Source organism: Babylonia areolata, chromosome 2, assembly GCF_041734735.1.
Source record: "Babylonia areolata isolate BAREFJ2019XMU chromosome 2, ASM4173473v1, whole genome shotgun sequence".
NCBI lineage: Eukaryota > Metazoa > Mollusca > Gastropoda > Neogastropoda > Buccinidae > Babylonia > Babylonia areolata.
In genome coordinates, this window is record NC_134877.1 from 4,527,252 (window position 1) to 4,549,017 (window position 21,766).

Consider the following 21,766-nt stretch of genomic DNA (forward strand, 5'->3'; position numbering starts at 1 on the left):
AAATATCACAGAATTGGCTCGGCCCCAAAGCTTCCTTCAACGTAAAGCCAACAGGACAGGACGCCCAGAAGATGTTTGCGTCAGTTGCCAATCCCGTGCTGACCATCTGGTATATTCCAGCCGTGACAAGGCCGACCCCTGTGCTACTAGCGAGACAGTACTTTGCCAACACTGCACCTTTCATCGCAAATAGTTATAGCGATGTTAGACACACAGGAGCGTGTCGAACGAAGCTGATTATCGCGGCATCACAGGCAGTAGAAGCTCCGATCTGTATATATATATAATATATACAGAAGTATCAGGACGAAAACCAATCGCTTCGCCAATAACTATTTCCCCCAAAGCAGTCAATGCCCTGTCTCTCGAACAAATCCAGTGTGATAAATAGAATTGTGGAATCAACAACTATCTACCTGAATATCTAGTCATCAGCCCCATCCACATGTGATATGCAGCTTCTGTTCAAACGTGTGTGTGTGTGTGTGTGTGTGTGTGCGTGCATGTGCGTGCATGTGTGTGTGTGTGTGTGCAGTGCGTGCATGCGTGAGTATGCACAAGTTTTTATATTGATATGTACTTGTATGTATCTTATTTCTACTGTATCTGTTTGTGTATGATTTTCGATTTATGTTCGTATCTTGTTGTGTACTATCCTCCCTCCCCACCCCCACACCCCAATATTCCTTTTGACCCAGGTACACTTGGTAATAAAGACATATTCTATTCTATTCTATTCTATTCTAGAGAGAGAGAGAGAGATGATAACTAGTTGCAAGTCATGATTTATCTGCCTCCATTCAGTGTGTGTGTGTGTGTGTGTGTGTGTGTGTGTGTGTGTGTGTGTGTGCCTCCCCCTCTTTCTAATACTACAAACATTCCGTCTGTGTGTCTCAGAAATATTAATATTCTCTCTCTATCTGTCTATCTTCCGACCTGAAGTTGACATGTCGATACACACGCGGATTCTCATTCTACCTCTTCACACACACACACACACACACACACACACACACACACAGACTAAGATTTGGATTCCAGACGGTTTCATGTTCCAACATCTGATCCTTCCCGTGTCGGCAGATGGTGTTGAAAGAGAGAGATGGAGGGAGTAAGGGAGACAGAGACAAAGAGAGATAAAGATGGAGGGAGTAAGGGAGACAGAGACAAAGAGAGAGAAAGATGGAGGGAGTAAGGGAGACAGAGACAAAGAGAGAGAAAGATGGAGGGAGTAAGGGAGACAGAGACAAAGAGAGAGAAAGATGGAGGGAGTAAGGGAGACAGAGAGAGAGATGGAGAGAGTAAGGGAGACAGAGAGAGAGATGGAGGGAGAAAGGGAGACAGAGAGAGAGATGGAGGGAGAAAGGGAGACAGAGAGAGAGATGGAGGGAGTAAGGGAGGCAGAGACAGAGAGATGGAGGGAGTAAGGGAGACAGAGACAGAGAGATGGAGGGAGTAAGGGAGACAGAGACAGAGAGAGAGATGGAGGGAGAAAGGGAGACAGAGACAGAGAGAGAGATGGAGGGAGTAAGGGAGGCAGAGACAGAGAGATGGAGGGAGTAAGGGAGGCAGAGACAGAGAGATGGAGGGAGTAAGGGAGACAGAGAGAGAGAGAGATGGAGGGAGTAAGGGAGGCAGAGACAGAGAGATGGAGGGAGTAAGGGAGACAGAGAGATGGAGGGAGTAAGGGAGACAGAGACAGAGAGATGGAGAGAGTAAGGGAGGCAGAGAGAGAGATGGAGGGAGAAAGGGAGGCAGAGACAGAGAGATGGAGAAAGTAAGGGAGGCAGAGACAGAGAGATGGAGGGAGTAAGGGAGGCAGAGACAGAGAGAGATGGAGGGAGTAAGGGAGGCAGAGAGAGAGAGAGATGGAGGGAGTAAGGGAGGCAGAGACAGAGAGAGATGGAGGGAGAAAGGGAGGCAGAGACAGAGAGATGGATGGAGTAAGGGAGGCAGAGACAGAGAGAGAGAGATGGAGTAAGGGAGGCAGAGACAGAGAGATGGATGGAGGGTGTAAGGGAGACAGAGAGAGAGAGATGGAGGGAGTAAGAGAGGCAGAGACAGAGAGAGATGGAGAGAGTAAGGGAGGCAGAGACAGAGAGAGAGATGGAGGGAGTAAGGGGGACAGAGACAGAGAGAGAGAGATGGAGAGAGTAAGGGAGGCAGAGACAGAGAGAGAGAGATGGAGGGAGTAAGGGAGGCAGAGACAGAGAGAGACGGAGATGGATGGAGTAAGGGAGGCAGAGACAGAGAGAGAGAGATGGAGGGAGTAAGGGAGGCAGAGACAGAGAGAGATGGAGGGAGTAAGGGAGGCAGAGACAGAGAGAGATGGAGGGAGTAAGGGAGGCAGAGACAGAGAGAGATGGAGGAAGTAAGGGAGGCAGAGACAGAGAGAGAGAGATGGAGAGAGTAAGGGAGGCAGAGACAGAGAGAGAGATGGGGGGAGTAAGGGAGGCAGAGACAGAGAGATGGATGGAGGGTGTAAGGGAGACAGAGAGAGAGATGGAGGGAGTAAGTGAGGCAGAGACAGAGAGAGAGAGATGGAGGGAGAAAGGGAGGCAGAGACAGAGAGAGAGAGATGGAGGGAGTAAGGGAGGCAGAGACAGAGAGAGAGATGGAGGGAGTAAGGGAGACAGAGAGAGAGATGGAGGGAGTAAGAGAGGCAGAGACAGAGAGAGATGGAGAGAGTAAGGGAGGCAGAGACAGAGACAGAGATGGAGGGAGTAAGGGGGACAGAGACAGAGAGAGAGATGGAGAGAGTAAGGGAGGCAGAGGCAGAGAGAGAGAGATGGAGGGAGTAAGGGAGGCAGAGACAGAGAGAGACGGAGATGGATGGAGTAAGGGAGGCAGAGACAGAGAGAGAGAGATGGAGGGAGTAAGGGAGGCAGAGACAGAGAGAGATGGAGGGAGTAAGGGAGGCAGAGACAGAGAGAGATGGAGGGAGTAAGGGAGGCAGAGACAGAGAGAGAGATGGAGGGAGTAAGGGAGGCAGAGACAGAGAGAGAGAGATGGAGAGAGTAAGGGAGGCAGAGACAGAGAGAGAGAGAGAGATGGAGGGAGTAAGGGAGGCAGAGACAGAGAGATGGAGAGAGTAAGGGAGGCAGAGACAGAGAGAGAGATGGAGGGAGTAAGGGAGGCAGAGACAGAGAGAGATGGAGGGAGTAAGGGAGGCACACACAGAGAGAGAGAGAGAGAGATGGAGGGAGTAAGGGAGGCAGAGACAGAGAGAGATGGAGGGAGAAAGGGAGGCAGAGACAGAGAGAGAGAGAGATGGATGGAGTAAGGGAGGCAGAGACAGAGAGAGAGATGGAGGGAGTAAGGGAGACAGAGAGAGAGAGAGATGGATGGAGTAAGGGAGGCAGAGACAGAGAGAGAGATGGAGGGAGAAAGGGAGACAGAGACAGAGAGAGATGGATGGAGTAAGGGAGGCAGAGACAGAGAGAGATGGAGGGAGTAAGGGAGGCAGAGACAGAGAGAGAGAGATGGAGGGAGTAAGGGAGGCAGAGACAGAGAGAGATGGAGGGAGAAAGGGAGGCAGAGACAGAGAGAGGGAGAGATGGAGGGAGTAAGGGAGGCAGAGACAGAGAGAGAGAGATGGATGGATGGAGTAAGGGAGGCAGAGACAGAGAGATGGATGGATGGAGTAAGGGAGGCAGAGACAGAGAGAGAGATGGAGGGAGTAAGGGAGGCAGAGACAGAGAGAGAGAGATGGAGGGAGTAAGGGAGGCAGAGACAGAGAGATGGATGGATTGAGTAAGGGAGGCAGAGACAGAGAGAGAGAGATGGAGGGAGTAAGGGAGGCAGAGACAAAGAGGGAGAGATGGAGGGAGTAAGGGAGACAGAGAAAGAGAGAGAGAGAGATGGATGGAGTAAGGGAGGCAGAGACAGAGAGAGAGAGATGGAGGGAGTAAGGGAGGCAGAGACAGAGAGAGAGAGAGATGGATGGAGTAAGGGAGGCAGAGACAGAGAGAGATGGAGGGAGTAAGGGAGGCAGAGACAGAGATGGAGGGAGTAAGGGAGGCAGAGACAGAGAGAGATGGAGGGAGAAAGGGAGGCAGAGAGAGAGAGAGAGATGGAGGGAGTAAGGGAGGCAGAGACAGAGAGAGAGAGAGATGGAGGGAGAAAGGGAGACAGAGACAGAGAGATGGAGGGAGAAAGGGAGGCAGAGAGAGAGAGAGATGGAGGGAGAAAGGGAGGCAGAGAGAGAGAGAGAGATGGAGGGAGTAAGGGAGGAGAGACAGAGAGAGAGAGACAGATGGATGGAGTAAGGGAGACAGAGACAGAGAGATGGAGGGAGTAAGGGAGGCAGAGACAGAGAGATGGAGGGAGTAAGGGAGGCAGAGACAGAGAGAGATGGAGGGAGTAAGGGAGGCAGAGACAGAGAGAGATGGATGGAGGGAGTAAGGGAGGCAGAGACAGAGAGAGAGAGAGATGGAGGGAGTAAGGGAGGCAGAGACAGAGAGATGGAGGGAGTAAGGGAGGCAGAGACAGAGAGAGAGAGATGGAGGGAGTAAGGGAGGCAGAGACAGAGAGAGATGGAGGGAGAAAGGGAGACAGAGAGAGAGAGATGGAGGGAGAAAGGGAGGCAGAGACACAGAGAGAGAGGGAGGGAGGGAAAGGTGGTGGTGGTTGTGGTAGGGGACAGAAGTATGAGACACAAGGGGGAAGGTTGACAGGGAGAGACAGGGAGGAGAAAGAGCGATTCCGTTCTACTATTCCGTGTCATATTCATGATAGAAACCTTTGTCTCTCCCCCCCCCCTCACCCCCCCACCCACCCCCTCACTCCATTCCTCGCCCACCACCACCTCTATCTGTCTGTCTGTCTGTCTGTCTCAACTGCTCTCTTAACTTCTCTCCTCTCTCTCTTTCTCTGTCTCTGTCTCTCACTCTCTATAAATTTTGTTGTTGCCTCCTGTTCATATGGGGCAAATGGCCTCAACTGAATATGCCATCTCTCTCTCTCTCTCTCTCTCTCTCTCTCTCTCTCTCTCTCTCTCCGTATCACTCTCTCCGGTACCGAAAATCTTTTATCTTCAAAACCTGTTATTTACAGGAAGAGGTTACCGTATCTTGCTTGTTTATTCCACGTGTCAAGCCACAGACAGAAGGCGAACTCAGCGTCGCTAACAGGAAAACCTCTGGACGGCTGTTAAACTGCTACTGGCCAAAGAAGGAGGAGGGGGGCGGGGGTGGGGGGGGGGGGACACGATGCTTCCGTGTTTCTCCACACTGTGAAGACACAGTACTTGCTTTGACCGAGAGAAGCAACAAGAATAAACAAGACACGTGCCAGCAACAAGAGAACGTCTGCACGAGCTAACAGATAGACAATGTCCAGCTGCGGAAGTCGTTATCATGCTTGAATTCTACGCGGAACGCGTGCCAGGACAAACAGAGGATACACTACCATACCTGCAATGCTGGGAAGCTGGTTCTGCGGCCGTCTGTCAATGTCGTTATTGTTACCGTCCAGTAGCCGAGTGGTTAAAGCAGTGAGGGTCCCGGGGTTCGAATCTCGGGAACGGCGCCTGTACTGGTGGGGTTTTTAAGGTTGGAGATTTTGTCTATCTCCCAGGCCAACGTAATGTTGCAGACCTACAAGTGCCTGTACCCTCATTCGTGTGTTTGTGCAAGTACAAGATCAAATACTGATGTTAACTCTCTCTCCATACGAACGGCGAAAGAGACGACGTTAACAGCGTTTCACCCCAATTACCATCATCAAAATATTGCAAGCGGAAGGCTCTTATACTGAAGAGGTGAATGTTGACAAAGTATACCACAATTCTGACGACGGAAGCTAAAGGTTGGGTCATTCAGACACCCACTGGACATCCGAGGGGTCTGTGCAGAGGAGAAGAGAGGACTGGCGGTACTGAGTGAGTTAAAGATCCCATAATCCATGTCAGCGTTCGGTGGGTTATGGAAGCAAGAACATACTCATCATGCACACCCCCGAAAACGGAGAATGGCGGGGGTAAATAAACAAAACGGTCATACACGTAAAATGTTACGTGTCTGTCTGAGTGTGTATGTGTGTGTGCCTGAAATCTGATTGAGTGACACAGGAAACGAAGGATGAGCGCCCAATGGCAACTATTAGTCGGCGCTACCCAGGTAGGCAGCCTGTTGTGCAAATGACTCCGTGTTTGTTAAGCGCTTGGAGCTCGACCTGCAACCGAGGATAGGCGTTATACGAGGGTCATTCAATAAATAAGGTGAATTTTTCGGTATAAGGACTTCTAATACAGATAGAAGCTTACTTCTTTTTTCTTTTTTTTTAATTCTTTTTCACATGGATTTAATTTGTTTTGCAGATTAAAAAAAACTTTGAGAGTTTTGGCGATTAACAAAGATGGCCGACCAAGAAGCATGCTCCAGGATTGAACAGCGGTCAGTTATCAAGTTTTTGGTTGCTGAAGGGTGCAAACCAGTTGAAATTCATAGGAGAATGTCAACTGTGTATGGTGCCACATGTTTCAGCCGAAAAAAAATGTCTACAAGTGGGCTAAATTGTTTAAAGAAGGACGGAGCAGTGTTGAAAGTGACGATGAAGTCAAAAGTGTTGTGAGCGACTGGCTGAGACATCAGTCCAAAGATTTTTACGCTGAGGGAATACGGGAGCTTGTGCACAGATGGGAAAAGTGTGTGACAGTGCTGGGAGACTACGTTGAAAAAAAAAGTAAGCTTCTATCTGTATTAGAAGTCCTTATACCGAAAAATTCACCTTATTTATTGAATGACCCTCGTATAAGTAACCATATCCATCCATCCATCCATCCTTCTTCTTCTTCTTCTTCAGCGTTCGTGGGCTGCAACTCCCACGTTCACTCGTATGCACACGAGTGGGCTTTTACGTGTAGGACCGTTTTTACCCCGCCATGTAGGCAGCCATACTCCGTTTTCGGGGGTGTGCATACTGGGTATGTTCTTGTTTCCATAACCCACCGAACGCTGACATGGATTACAGGATCTTTAACGTGCGTATTTAATCTTCTGCTTGCGTATACACACGAAGGGGGTTCAGGCACTAGCAGGTCTGCACATATGTTGACCTGGAAGATCGGAAAAATCTCCACCCTTCACCCACCAGGCGCCGTCACCGTGATTCGAACCCGGGACCCTCAGATTGACAGTCCAACGCTTTAACCGCTCGGCTATTGCGCCCGTCCCATCCATCCATCCATTTCTCGCTCTCTTCGTGACACCAGTGTCCACAGACCTGTGACGGCCCAGTTCCCGCCAGGAGCCAGCAACCGTGAACATTTACACTGGTAATTAGCTGGGAGTTGTCTGGACTGATGTTCATCTCTGTCTGCCTGTTGTCCCAATCTTTCTGTTTCTCTGTCACTTTTTTTGTCTATCTTTTTCTCAAGGTCTGACTAAGCGCGTTGGGTTACGCTGCTGGTCAGGCATCTGCTTGGCAGATGTGGTGTAGCGTATATGGATTTGTCCGAACGCAGTGACGCCTCCTTGAGCTACTGAAACTGAAACTGAAACTTGTCTATCTGCCTCTTGGCTGCTGTCTATCAAATTATCATCTCCTGTTTCTCTATCTCTTTGTCGTTGTATTTGTTAGTCTCTGTGTGTGTGTGTGTGTGTGTGTGTGTGTGTGTGTGTGTGTGAGAGAGAGAGAGAGAGAAAGAGAGAGAGAGAGTGTGTGTGTGTACGCACATGATCCACCTAAACAAATTGGTTAACCATGTTTTAAAGCCTTTTCCTTCTCAACTAAACAGCTGTTGGCTTCAAACACGAAACAGGTGCTTTGGGCTGATCTCAGATCAGGGAATTACCCTCTTGGCAAGAGATAGGAGGAAGGAGAGAGAGAAGGTAACGGATGAAGAGAGAGAGTTTCAGTTTCAGTAGCTCAAGGAGGCGTCACTGCGTTCGGACAAATCCATATGCGCTACACCACATCTGCCAAGCAGAGGCCTGACCAGCAGCGTAACCCAACGCGCTTAGTCCGGCCTTGAGAGAAAAAAAAAAATATATATATAGATACACTTACATAAATAAATAAATAATAATTATGATATAAAAAGAGAGAGAGAGTGTGTGTGTGTGTGCGTGTGTGTGTGTGTGTGTGTGTGTGTGTGTGTGTGTGTGTGTGTGTGTGTGTGTGCACGTGAGGGAAAAAGAGAGAGAGGGGAAGAGAGAGACGGAGAGAAGTGGGAGGGACGGAAGGGGAAGGATGGAGAGGGAAAGAGCGAGAGAGAGAAAGAGAGTGAAGAGGAAGAGAACGGAGACAGAGAGACAGAGACACACAGAGAGAAAGATCAACAGAGACACAGACACACGGGAAGTCCAGGCTGCCTTCTTCTTCTTCTTCTTCATTCGTGGGCTGCAACTCCCACGTTCACTCGTATGCACACGAGTAGGCTTTTACGTGTATGACCGTTCTTACCCCCGCCATGTAGGCAGCCATACTCCGTTTTCGGGGTGTGTGCATGCTGGGTATGTTCTTGTTTCCATAACCCACCGAACGCTGACATGGATTACAGGATCTTTAACGTGCGTATTTGATCTTCTGCTTGCGTACACACACGAAGGGGGAGTTCAGGCACTAAGCAGGTTTGCACATATGTTGACCTGGGAGATCGTAAAAATCTCCACCCTTTACCCACCAGGCGCCGTCACCGAGGTTCGAACCCCAGACCCATAGACTGAAAGTCCAACGCTTTAACCACTAGGCTATAGCGCCCGTCGTCCAGGCTGCCAAAACGCACAAGCAATTTTTTTTTTTTTAAAGACCCAGTCTACTGGATAAACTTGAAATTTATCTCCCTCACTGAGTGAGATCCATCTGTTTTTTTGTGTGTTTTTTTTTTAATTTTAGCGCTGCCTGCATTTAACAATTTAGGACATTGAAGTGGTATAGCCATGTCTCGCGATCATCAGGACTGGCACAAGACCTTCCTGCAGGGAGCAAGGAGAAGAGAGAGGCAGAAGAGTAAGAGATGGGAACACAACATGGACAGGTCTAACCCTGGATGAGACAGTCAGAAAAAAAACCAAAAAAAAACCGAGAGGGATGGGAGGAGGTTGGTTACTAGTCATTCGGATGAGACGATAAACCGAGGTCCCCGTGTGCAGCATGCATTTAGCGCACGTAAAAGAACCCACGGCAACAAAAAGGGTTGTTCCTGGCAAAATTCTGTAGAAAAATCCACTTCGATAGGAAAAACAAATAAAACTACACGCAGGAAAAAAAATACCCCCCCAAAAAAATGGGTGGTGCTGTAGTGAAGCGACGCGCTCTCCCTGGGGAGAGAGCAGCCTGAATTTCACACAGAGAAATCTGATGTGATAAAAAGAAATACAAATACAAATACAAACATGCGGTACCCCCTTGTGTCTACGAGACTACGGGATAGAGATAGTAATAGGCTATGTAACAAGCAGAAACAGGGCCGGACGATTGCTGTCTAAAGTCCTACAGACAAAACAGCGCCACTAGTGTCATCTGGTGGATGTGAAGTGTCTCTGGGTACCACTGGTGACTTCTTCTTCTTCTTCTTCACCCACGTTCACTCGTATGCACACGAGTGGGCTTTTATGTGTATGACCGTTTTTACCCCCCGCCATGTAGGCAGCCATACACCGTTTTCGGGGTGTGTGCATGCTGGGTATGTTCTTGTTTCCATAACCCACCGAACGCTGACATGGATTACAGGATCTTTAACGTGCGTATTTGATCTTCTGCTTGCATATACACACGAAGGGGGAGTTCAGGCACTAAGCAGGTCTGCACATATGTTGACCTGGGAGATCGTAAAAATCTCCACCCTTTACCCACCAGGCGCCGTCACCGTGATTCGAACCCGGGACCCTCAGATTGACAGTCCAACGCTTTAACCACTCGGCTATTGCGCCCGTCACCACTGGTGACGACGTGAAGCACAGTGTGAATAGTGTCGATCTGACGGTAATGGGTGGTCTTACGGTTTTTTATGCTTCACCCTGTGTCAGGGTTAGAGATCTGTCTGTCTGCCTGTCTTCTGTCTGTCTATCCTGTCTGTCTGTCTGTCTGCCTGTCTGTCTGTCTATTCTGTCTGTCTGTCTGTCTTTCTTCTGTCTGTCTGTCTGTCTATCCTGTCTGTCTGTCTGTCTTCTTTCTGTCTGTCTATCCTGTCTGTCTGTCTGTCTTTCTTCTGTCTGTCTGTCTGTCTATCCTGTCTGTCTGTCTGTCTGTCCTGTCTGTCTTCTGTCTGTCTGTCTGTCTGTCTTCTGTCTGTCTTCTGTCTGTCTGTCTGTCTTCTGTCTGTCTGTCTGTCTTCTGTCTGTCTGTCTTCTGTCTGTCTGTCTGTCTGTCTGTCTGTCTTCTGTCTGTCTGTCTGTCTGTCTGTCTTCTGTCTGTCTGTCTGTCTGTCTGTCTATCCTGTCTGTCTGTCTGTCTGTCTGTCTGTCTATCTTCTGTCTGTCTGTCTGTCTATCCTGTCTGTCTGTCTGTCTATCCTGTCTGTCTGTCTGTCTGTCTATCTTCTGTCTGTCTGTCTGTCTGTCTATCCTGTCTGTCTGTCTGTCTGTCTGTCTATCCTCTGTCTGTCTGTCTGTCTGTCTATCCTGTCTGTCTGTCTGTCTATCCTGTCTGTCTGTCTGTCTGTCTGTCTGTCAATCCTCTCTGTCTGTCTGTCTGTCTGTCTGTAAATCCTCTCTGTCTGTCTGTCTGTCTGTCTGTAAATCCTCTCTGTCTGTCTGTCTGTCTGTCAATCCTCTCTGTCTGTCTGTCTGTCTGTCAATCCTCTCTGTCTGTCTGTCTGTCTGTCTGTCAATCCTCTCTGTCTGTCTGTCTGTCTGTCAATCCTCTCTGTCTGTCTGTCTGTCTGTCTGTCTGTCTGTCTGTCAATCCTCTCTGTCTGTCTGTCTGTCTGTCAATCCTCTCTGTCTGTCTGTCTGTCTGTCTGTCAATCCTCTCTGTCTGTCTGTCTGTCTGTCAATCCTCTCTGTCTGTCTGTCTGTCTGTCTGTCTGTCTGTCTGTCTGTCTGTAAATCCTCTCTGTCTGTCTGTCTGTCTGTCTGTAAATCCTGTCTGTCTGTCTGTCAATCCTCTCTGTCTGTCTGTCTGTCTGTCAATCCTCTCTGTCTGTCTGTCTGTCTGTCTGTCTGTCTGTCAATCCTCTCTGTCTGTCTGTCTGTCTGTCTGTCTGTAAATCCTCTCTGTCTGTCTGTCTGTCTGTCTGTCTGTCAATCCTCTCTGTCTGTCTGTCTGTCTGTCTGTCTGTCTGTCAATCCTCTCTGTCTGTCTGTCTGTCTGTCTGTCTGTAAATCCTCTCTGTCTGTCTGTCTGTCTGTCTGTCAATCCTCTCTGTCTGTCTGTCTGTCTGTCTGTAAATCCTCTCTGTCTGTCTGTCCTGTCTGTCTGTCTGTAAATCCTCTCTGTCTGTCTGTCTGTCTGTCTGTCAATCCTCTCTGTCTGTCTGTCTGTCTGTCTGTCTGTAAATCCTCTCTGTCTGTCTGTCTGTCTGTCTGTCAATCCTCTCTGTCTGTCTGTCTGTCTGTCTGTCTGTAAATCCTCTCTGTCTGTCTGTCCTGTCTGTCTGTCTGTAAATCCTCTCTGTCTGTCTGTCTGTCTGTCTGTCTGTAAATCCTGTCTGTCTGTCTGTCAATCCTCTCTGTCTGTCTGTCTGTCTGTCAATCCTCTCTGTCTGTCTGTCTGTCTGTCTGTCTGTCTGTCAATCCTCTCTGTCTGTCTGTCTGTCTGTCTGTCTGTCTGTAAATCCTCTCTGTCTGTCTGTCTGTCTGTCTGTCTGTCAATCCTCTCTGTCTGTCTGTCTGTCTGTCTGTCTGTCTGTCTGTCAATCCTCTCTGTCTGTCTGTCTGTCTGTCTGTCTGTAAATCCTCTCTGTCTGTCTGTCTGTCTGTCTGTCAATCCTCTCTGTCTGTCTGTCTGTCTGTCTGTCTGTAAATCCTCTCTGTCTGTCTGTCCTGTCTGTCTGTCTGTAAATCCTCTCTGTCTGTCTGTCTGTCTGTCTGTCTGTCTGTCAATCCTCTCTGTCTGTCTGTCTGTCTGTCTGTCTGTCTGTCTGTCTGTCCTGTCTGTCTGTCTGTCTATCCTGTCTGTCTGTCTGTCTGTCTGTCTGTCAATCCTCTGTATCTGTCCTGTCGGTCTGCCTGTTTGTTTGTCTTTGCTCTCTCTCTCTCTCTCTCTCTCTCTCTCTCTCTCTCTCTCACCTCTCTCTCTCTCTCTCTCTCTCTCTCTCTCTCTCTCTCTCTCTCTCTCTCTCTCCTCTCACCAAATGAAACCGACCTACACAATCTGTGTTATTTCAGAAAGAACAGTAAAGCGAACGCGCCTTGAAAAGAAGAAAACTCATTCTCTTGAACAGAAGAGAAGGCCAAGCGGAGATAACCTATGTCAGGAAATGGTCGTGAGAGTTGTCGTGTGGGTGTGTAGGTTTTTCATATTTGGATGGATGGGTATGTGGGTGTGTTTATATAACCAAATGTGTGTGTGTGTGTTTGTGTGTGTGTGTGTGCGTGTGTGCGCGCGTGCGTGCTCGCGCATGTGCGTGTAGTTCGATCTCGCAAGCACCTGTGCAATTAACATTGTGCGCAGTCCGTAAAGCTCTGCCAAACTAAACAGCCATACCACCTCCCTCCTTCTCCGCTGAACCCAACCACTATCATCATCACTACCCCATTGAAGTTAGTACCACTTAATTCAACAACACTGACCTCATAGATAAAAAAAAAAAAAGTTAATGTTAAATCATTGCCTGCTTACGTGAACCTTGTCCAGACAACAAAAGAGAAAAAGTTAGTCACAGGATCAGAGTTACATCATGTCCTTGACCTTGTATTCCAAAGCTTAAACTATCGCCCAATTTACAAAGGGTGGGGTGACGATATGCTAAGCATAGTTATAAAGTGTTTCACTGACCAGGCATCGAAACTACGATTTCTATTACCAGACTACAGACTGACTGCAAATCACGATTTAACTCACTCAGTACGGCCAGTCCTCTCTTCTCCTCTACACAGACCCCTAGGATGTCCAGTGGGTGTCTGAATGACCCAACCTTTAGCTTCCGTCGTCAGAATTGTGGTATTCTTTGTCAACATTCACCTCTTCAGTATAAGAGCCTTCCGCTTGCAGTATTTTGATGATGGTGATTGGGGTGAAACGCTGTTAACGTCGTCCTCTTTCGCCGTTCGTATGGAGAGAGTTAACGCCTTTTTCCCCCTGTGTCTGTTTGTATCTATATCTCCCAGTCTGCCTGATTCTGTCTCTGTCCCATAAATACCATGGATAATAGTGCTTATCTCTCTTGTGTCTCTGTCTGTCTCTCTGTCTGTCTAACTGCCCCACACCTCTCTGTGTACGTGTCTCTGTCTCTCTGTCTGTCTCTCTGTCTGTCTCTCTGTCTGTCACGAAACTTTCTCAATCACAAACAGTTATTACAAGTTCTGCAAAACTTTGATCTGACAGAGACTGCACCATAAAGAAGACACACCACTATTATCGTTAATGCTGGGGGGGGGGGGGGGGGGTTTCCACGTCGTCACCAAAGACACTTGACAGCAGGCATCACTTGAACCAAATGATACTGGTGTTGCTGTTTTTTTGGGTTGGTTTGTTTTTATGAAGGACTTTACAGACAACAGCCGTTGCCCAGTTCTGTTCGTGAGTGCACCGATAAGCACTAGAAGATTTATCGCACTCAAACGCGGGAAACTGGGTGACTCACAAACTGGGTTATGTCAGAAGTAGGCTTTGTATTTATTTACCCGGGTTGTCTGATCCAATAAAACTCTCCCTCTCTCTCTCTCTCTCTCTTTCCCTCTGCCTCTACCTCTCTGTCTCCAGTTCAGATCGTGCTACACTGACGGATAATGTTTTTTTTCAAAACCTTTGTCATGCAGTGTACGCTGGTTTCTTTCGTCGGATTTTCGTCCCTACCCCACTGTTCCCTTTGACATGGGTAGATGGCCCAGTTCAGTTAACTATTTTCTCTTGTCTTGTCTTGTCTTGTCTTGTCTTGTCTTTTTCGATCTCTCTGTCTGTCTCCCTTTCTTCCACCACCCCTCCTCTCTCTCTCTCTCTCTCTCTCTCTCTCTCTCTCCAAGGAATGACACTCAAGAACGCAAACACATGAGACCTACGACACTGACAAAACCATAACCATAAATCGCGTACACACTGTGGACATTGCACTTAATTCACAAACGTCCCCCCCCCCCCCATTGACCGACCCTTCATTTCGCCAACAGAACGCAAGGCGCGCGGCTTTCACAATGGGGCTTCCCACAAGCTAGTTGCCTGGTTAGCAGTGAGTGAGCAGCTGTAGGTCTGTGGTTGATCGATGTTGTCTTTGGAGAGTATTATCTGGGTCCACACCGTTGACCTTAACGGTCATGGTAACTGGCGCGTGATTTATGGTTTTTCAGTTGCCCTGTCAGGTTTCTGAGTACTGCTCCTGATGAGGAGAGAGAGAGAGAGAGAGAGAGAGGAGGGGGGGGGAAGAAATAGAGAGACTGATCAGATCCTCTGTGTGTGTGTGTGTGTGTGTGTCTGTCTGTCTGTCTGTCTGTCTGTCTGTGTATATCTGAGTGAGTGAACGATGAAATCCAATGAGAGAGAGAAAGAGAAAGGATACAAGATTCCAAGATTCAAAAACTCAGTTACTCTAGGGTGAATTATCTAGGCATCTTTTCTTCTTCCATTTTGGCCCTGTAACAATAACAATAACAACAACAACGATAATAATGATAATGATGATGATGATGTTGTTGATGATGATTATGATGATGATATGGATAAGGAAAGGAGAGAAAGACACACACACACACACACACACACACACACACACACACACACACACACACACACACACACACACACACACACACAGAGTTTCAGTTTCTCAAGGAGGCGTCACTGCATTCGGACAAGTCCATATATGCTCCACCACATCTGCTAGGCACATGCCTGACAGCGGTATAACCCAACGCGCTTGTCAGGCCAGGAGGGTATGCTTATATATTTGTGTACCTATTAGAATGGATTTCTTTTTACATAATTTTACCAGAGAACAACACTTCGCTGCCATGGGTTGTTGTTTTTTCAGTGCGCCAAGTGCGTGCTGCACACCGTGGGACCTCGGTTTATCGTCTCATCCGAAAGACTAGACGCTCAGTTTGATTTTTCCAGTCAAAACTTGGGAGAAAGGGCGAAAACGAGAGGATTCGAACCCACACTCCTCACAGACTCTCTGTATTGGCGGCTAAGCGTCTTAACCATTCTGCCACCTTCCTCCTTACACAGAGACAGAGACAAAAAAAACAGAGGAAGGGGAACCCACGCCCATCTCCACAGCTGTGCACACACACGCAGACAGTTACCAGTAAATATACTTGATCAAACGAAGGGCTGAAAGATTTAACACAATCCACATTAAAAAAAAAAAAAAGACAACAAAACCGGTTGTTTGAGTCAAAGAACTAGGCTACCAACGCAGATTTAAAAATACATACAATATTTTAGTCTCTTTGAAGTGATCGCGGTGGTAATCATGTCTAATCTGTTCACTTACAGCTAAACAGGCATCTGTGGTATGGTATAGAGGCCCACAGGAAAGACACGTAACATGTTTCTAGACGATACGTAAGATCAACAAACAAACAAAAATACCAAAATTAATAACAAACGGTTCCAAGAGCAGTGTCCAAGGATGGCGCCAGGTTTATGGCCCCGTACCCTTGGCTGATTTGTGGGTCAGGTGTGGAGATCTCAATGGTGCTTCTTCCCTTTCTGAAACCAGCTTGTTCTTCGGCGAGTATTTCTTCAGCCCTTGACTTCAGTCTATTGACGAGGATTCGTAGCATGATCTTGCTTGGATGACTAATAAGACTAATGGTCCTATAGGACCAATGAACATGTACGGAGCAGAATTGAGAACCTTGCTGGACCTCAGGAACCTCTCCTTTCAACTGTGAAGAGACGCAAGCTGATACGGTTTGGACACAACACTCGACACACCAGCTTGTCCAAAACAATCATGCAAGGCACCATCGAGGGCGGGAGAAGAAGAGGAAGACAGCGGAAGAACTGGCATGAGTGCGTGAGTGTGTGTGTGTGTGTGTGTGTGTGTGTGTGTGTGTGTGTGTGTGTGTGTGTGTGTGTGTGTGTGTCCGTTTGTGTGCGTGTGTGTGTGTCTGTGTGTGTGCGTGAGTGTGTGTGTGTGTTTGTGTGTGTATGTGTGTGTGTGTGTGTGTGTGTGTGTGTGTGTGTGTGTGCATGAGTGTGTGTGTCTGTTTGTGTGTGTGTGTGTGTGTGGCAATGGAACAGTCATCGTTTGTTCAATACGTATAAACAGTTCAACAATGTGCATGTCTGTAGAGATTTTGAAGGAACAAACGGCAACAACGTCCACACGTTGTTTAATAAAGCTTCAGAGACTGTTCATACTTTACATTTAACACACGAGTTGCGCAATGGGAAATATATATTCCAGCTCAATATTTTCTTTTGTGGTTTGGTTTTCGTTTTTCGTGCTTTCTTTTAGGTGTTCTTTCTTTTCTTTTTCTTTTTCTTTTTCTTCTTTTTCCTGACGAAGCAATTGAGAACAGGAAATGGACAGAGTTACAACATGAACAGGACACATTACACGATAGAACGATGCCGATAAAACAAATTTCTGTCTTGAAAAAAAAAAACAACGGTATCCTGGAAAAACCAAAATGAGTTTTCCCACTCACTTCCTTTCCCTCAAATACCCCCCCCCCCTCCTGAAAAATAGAAGTTCCCTTTAAAAAAAAAAATAAAAAAAACAGAGGAGGCGAAATACAGGAGAGAGAGAGAGAGACAGAGACAGAGAGAGACAGACAGACAGACAGACAGACACACACACACACACACACACACACACACACACACACACACACATTACACACACACACACACACACACAGAGAGAAAGACACACACACACAGACACACACACACACACACACACATATATATATAGAGAGAGAGAGAGAGAGAGAGAGAGAGAGAGAGAGAACACACACCACACACACACACACACACACACACACACACACATACAGAGAGAGAGAAACACACACACACACACACACACACACACACACACACACACACACACACACACACACACACACACACAGAGAGGTCAATTATCGTAATTGAATTATCCATTTGAAAGCCTCAGTTAAACGTCTTCCGTTACCTGACTTAATTATCTCCCTTCGATTACAAATGGCTGAAGTTCGTGGTTTGGTTTTGTTTTTGCTTTTGCTTTGTTTGTTCTTTTTATGCTCGTGTCACTTTCTCGCGACACAGTTATTGTTCTCATCTTTGTATGAGAGACAGAGAGAGGGAGAGAGACAGAAAGGCGCAGACAGACAGACAGATAGACAGAAATGGATTGACAGAGAAAGACTTTATACAGAGAACAGCGAGAGGGAGATGTCAGTATCAGTATCTCAAGGAGGCGTCGAGAGGGAGAGAGCGGGGGACAGGACAGAGAGAGAGGGGGGGGGGAGGGGCGAGGACGGGCAAGGAGGGAAGGAGAGAGAAAGAGAGAGAGAGAGAGTAAGAGAAAGAGATAGAGAGAGAAACAGAGAAAGAGAGAGAGAGAGAAACAGAGAAAGAGATAGAGAGAGAAAAACAGAGAAAGAGAGAGAGAGAGAAACAGAGAAAGAGAGAGAGAGAGAAACAGAGAAAGAGAGAGAGAGAGAAACAGAGAAAGAGAGAGAGAGAGAAACAGAGAAAGAGAGAGAGAGAGAAACAGAGAAAGAGAGAGAGAGAGAGAAACAGAGAAAGAGAGAGAGAGAGAAACAGAGAAAGAGAGAGAGAGAGAAACAGAGAAAGAGAGAGAGAGAGAAACAGAGAAAGAGAGAGAGAGAGAAACAGAGAAAGAGAGAGAGAGAGAAACAGAGAAAGAGAGAGAGAGAGAAACAGAGAAAGAGAGAGAGAGAGAAACAGAGAAAGAGAGAGAGAGAGAAACAGAGAAAGAGAGAGAGAGAGAAACAGAGAAAGAGAGAGAGAGAGAAACAGAGAAAGAGAGAGAGAGAGAAACAGAGAAAGAGAGAGAGAGAGAAACAGAGAAAGAGATAGAGAGAGAAACAGAGAAAGAGAGAGAGAGAGAAACAGAGAAAGAGAGAGAGAGAGAAACAGAGAAAGAGAGAGAGAGAGAAACAGAGAAAGAGATAGAGAGAGAGAAAGAGAAAGAGATAGAGAGAGAAACAGAGAAAGAGAGAGAGAGAGAAACAGAGAAAGAGAGAGAGAGAGAAACAGAGAAAGGCAGCCAAGCACAAACAGTGAGCGAGACAGAGAGAAAAGTGAGACCCTGTGAGACAGAAAAAGAAAAGACTAAACGATGAAAGCAAGCAAAGATATAATGATTAACTCACTCAGTACGGCCAGTCCTCTCTTCTCCTCTACACAGACCCCTCGGGTGTCCAGTGGGTGTCTGAATGACCCAACCTTTAGCTTCCGTCGTCAGAATTGTGGTATTCTTTGTCAACATTCACCTCTTCAGTATGAGAGCCTTCCACTTGCAATATTTTGATGGTGGTAACTGGGAAAAAAGAAAAGAAAGAAGAAGATTGATTGATTGACTGATTGATTGAATCTTTAATAGGTAAAGAATTAGGTGCAGTAAAGGCCTTTTTACAATTCTGCCCATTTAACGACACAAAACATAAAAATAAAGAACGACACAAAACATAGAAATAAAGAAATGAAACTGAATAAAAGAAAATAATTAGAACGACGAATAAGAATAGTAACTGGAATGGTCTATTAAAGGTAACAAAGCGATGAAAAGAACAATTGGTATATTGTCATGTACACACACACACACACACACACACACACACACACACACACAATTATAAAACAAGCAAATAAAGACATACATACACATTCACGCCCACACACTCAAACACACACAAACACACACACACGCACTACTGTTCATTTGCTAGCACGATCACAAGAAGAAGAAAAAAAAATGAGGAAAAAAAACTCAAAGCATGGGTTCGACATCCCTTCAGAATTAAGAAATCCCAAAATAACACACTCAAGATTGAATAATCATCACGGAATTGAAAATATTCTTCAGTGTCATCGTCAGCAAAACACAAGTATTCCTCTCTCTACAAACTCCATCATCGCCCCCCCCCACCCCCCCCCCCCCACCCCCAACGGAGAATCCCACCCTCTCCACACCTCTCTCCATACCCGACGATACAGGGAACAACAATACATTCTGGAAATGCATGACAAAAACTATTGTGGTTTTTTCTACTTTTAAAGTCATCAGTTCTGTTCAACTTGTATTACAATCTGACGAAAAGTACAAAGTACTGTTTTTGACTCACTTGTGTAAACAAAGTGAGTCTATGTTTTAACCCGGTGTTCGGTTGTCTTTGTGTGTGTGTGTGTGTGTGTGTGTGTGTCCGTGTGTCTGTGTGTCTGTGTGTCCGTGGTAAACTTTAACATTGACATTTCTCTGCAAATACTTTGTCAGTTGACACCAAATTTGGCATAAAAATAGGAAAAATTTAGTTCTTTCCAGTTATCTTGTTTAAAACAATATTGCACCTCTGGGATGGGCACAAAAAAATTTAAAAAAGAAGCCCAATTATATGCAAACTGCATTTACTGTTATATTTATATTTTTTGTATTCTCTAAACTTGGCACTTTGACCTCTTATTCTGACCCAACAACAAGAGCAGTCATTATTACCATTTTTTGTTCAAACAGGAACTTCTTTTGCTAAGCATGGAATTTTTTATTTATTTTCCAAACGTTTTGGTGCAGATAGTAAAAAAAAAAGGGAAATTACTCTGTAATTAATGCTAGGGGACTTAATTTATCACCAGTGAGTCTTGAAGGCCTTGCCTCTCTTGTTAAAGTTTGCAATCAATTATTTATGAAAGAGAAGACTGGGAGCATACAACTTAAAACAATAAACAAAAGCACAAAAAAAAAAAAAAAAAAAAACAGAAAAAAAAGGAAAAAAAAATACCGGACGTATAATTTGCTTCTGTTTTCAGGATGTTGATTTCGTAACAAACAGTTCCTTGTCGTCTGCTTCAATGGCATCTTTCATCTGTCTGTTTACAATTTGTTGATTTTTTTCCCTCAACATTCGTATACTTGTGTTCTCTGTTACTTGTTTGTTTGTTTAATGTTGTTGTTGTTTTTTTTCTGCCTCTATCATTGTTTCTTATTTATCTACGTCTGACGGGTGCAACAGCCGAGTGCATGGTTTTAACTCACTCAGTACGGCCAGTCCTCTCTTCTCCTCTACACAGACCCCTCGGATGTCCAGTGGGTGTCTGAATGACCCAACCTTTAGCTTCCGTCGTCAGAATTGTGGTATTCTTTGTCAACGTTCACCTCTTCAGTATAAGAGCCTTCCGCTTGCAATATTTTGATGATGGTAATTGGGGTGAAACGCTGTTAACGTCGTCTCTTTCGCCGTTCGTATGGAGAGAGTTAAAGCTTTTGACTTTCAGTTTGAGGGTCCCGGGTTCAAATCTCAATATCGGCGTCCTGGTGGGTAAAGGGTAGAGATTTTTTCCGATCTCCCAGGTCAACATATGTGCAGACCTGCTTAGTGCTTGAACCCATTTCGTGTGTAGACGCAAGCAGAAGATCAAATGCGCACGTTAACCCATATCAGCGTTCGGTGGATTGTGGAAACAAGAACATACCCAACATGCACACCCCAGAAAACGGAGTATGGCTGCCTACATGGCGGGGTAAAAACGTTGACACACGTAAAAGCTCACTCGTGTACATACGAGTGAATGTGGGAGTTGCAGCCCACGACCGGAGAAGGAGCAGAAACTACGTCTTTTCTCTCTCTCTCTCTCTCTTTCTCTCTCTCTCTCTCTCTCTCTATCTATCTATCTCATCTGTTTATCCATTTAACTATCTTAAGTAAGCATATATATGTATTTATATATATATATATATAGAGAGAGAGAGAGAGAGAGAGGCCTATATATATCATGCACATTTTTGTATATATATATATATATATATAAATAAAATTATGTATGTATGTAGATAGATAGATAGATAGATAGATGCATCGTTTTCTCTTGTTTCTGTTTCTGTGTCTCTGTCTCCCTCTGTTTCTGTTTCTAATTCTGTTTCTCTCTCAGATCGCATCTGTGCCCACAAAGAACTTGTATGTCTGTCTTTCTGTCTCGACGATCATCCTCTTCGTTCAGTTTACCTGTGTACGTCTGTCTGTCTGTCCGTCTGTCTGTCTGTCTGTCTCTCCCTTCTCTTTCTTTGTCCACTCAAATGTACAAACTCCTATAACGTCTTACGTGTCGTGTGGAATAAAAAAAAAAAAGAAAACCAGCACAACTCCCCAGAACATTAATCGATGTACAAATGTCAGAGAATACCTTCTTCCTACTGCTGTCCCCCCCCCCCCTTCCTTTCCAGTCTCCATAGTGCCACCACTTTCGCCCACACGCCGTCAAAACATCCAACCTCCGCATCAGTTTTATAAGCTTCCTTATCATGCATTGCAAACACTCCGTGCATGTTTTTTTTCGTGTTTTTTTTCTGTCGGAAAGATAAACCGAAAAAAAAACCCAGCATTCATTTTCTCTCAGCGAATTCTTCATGTTCTTATTCTTTTGGGGGGGGGGGGTATCATCATTACACTGTGTTGCATTGTATCGTGATTGCTTTGTCTTGTCTTGTCTTGTCTTGTCTTGTCTTGTGCGGAAGCTCTTTTTATAATCGTTGATAGGATAGTATGAAAAA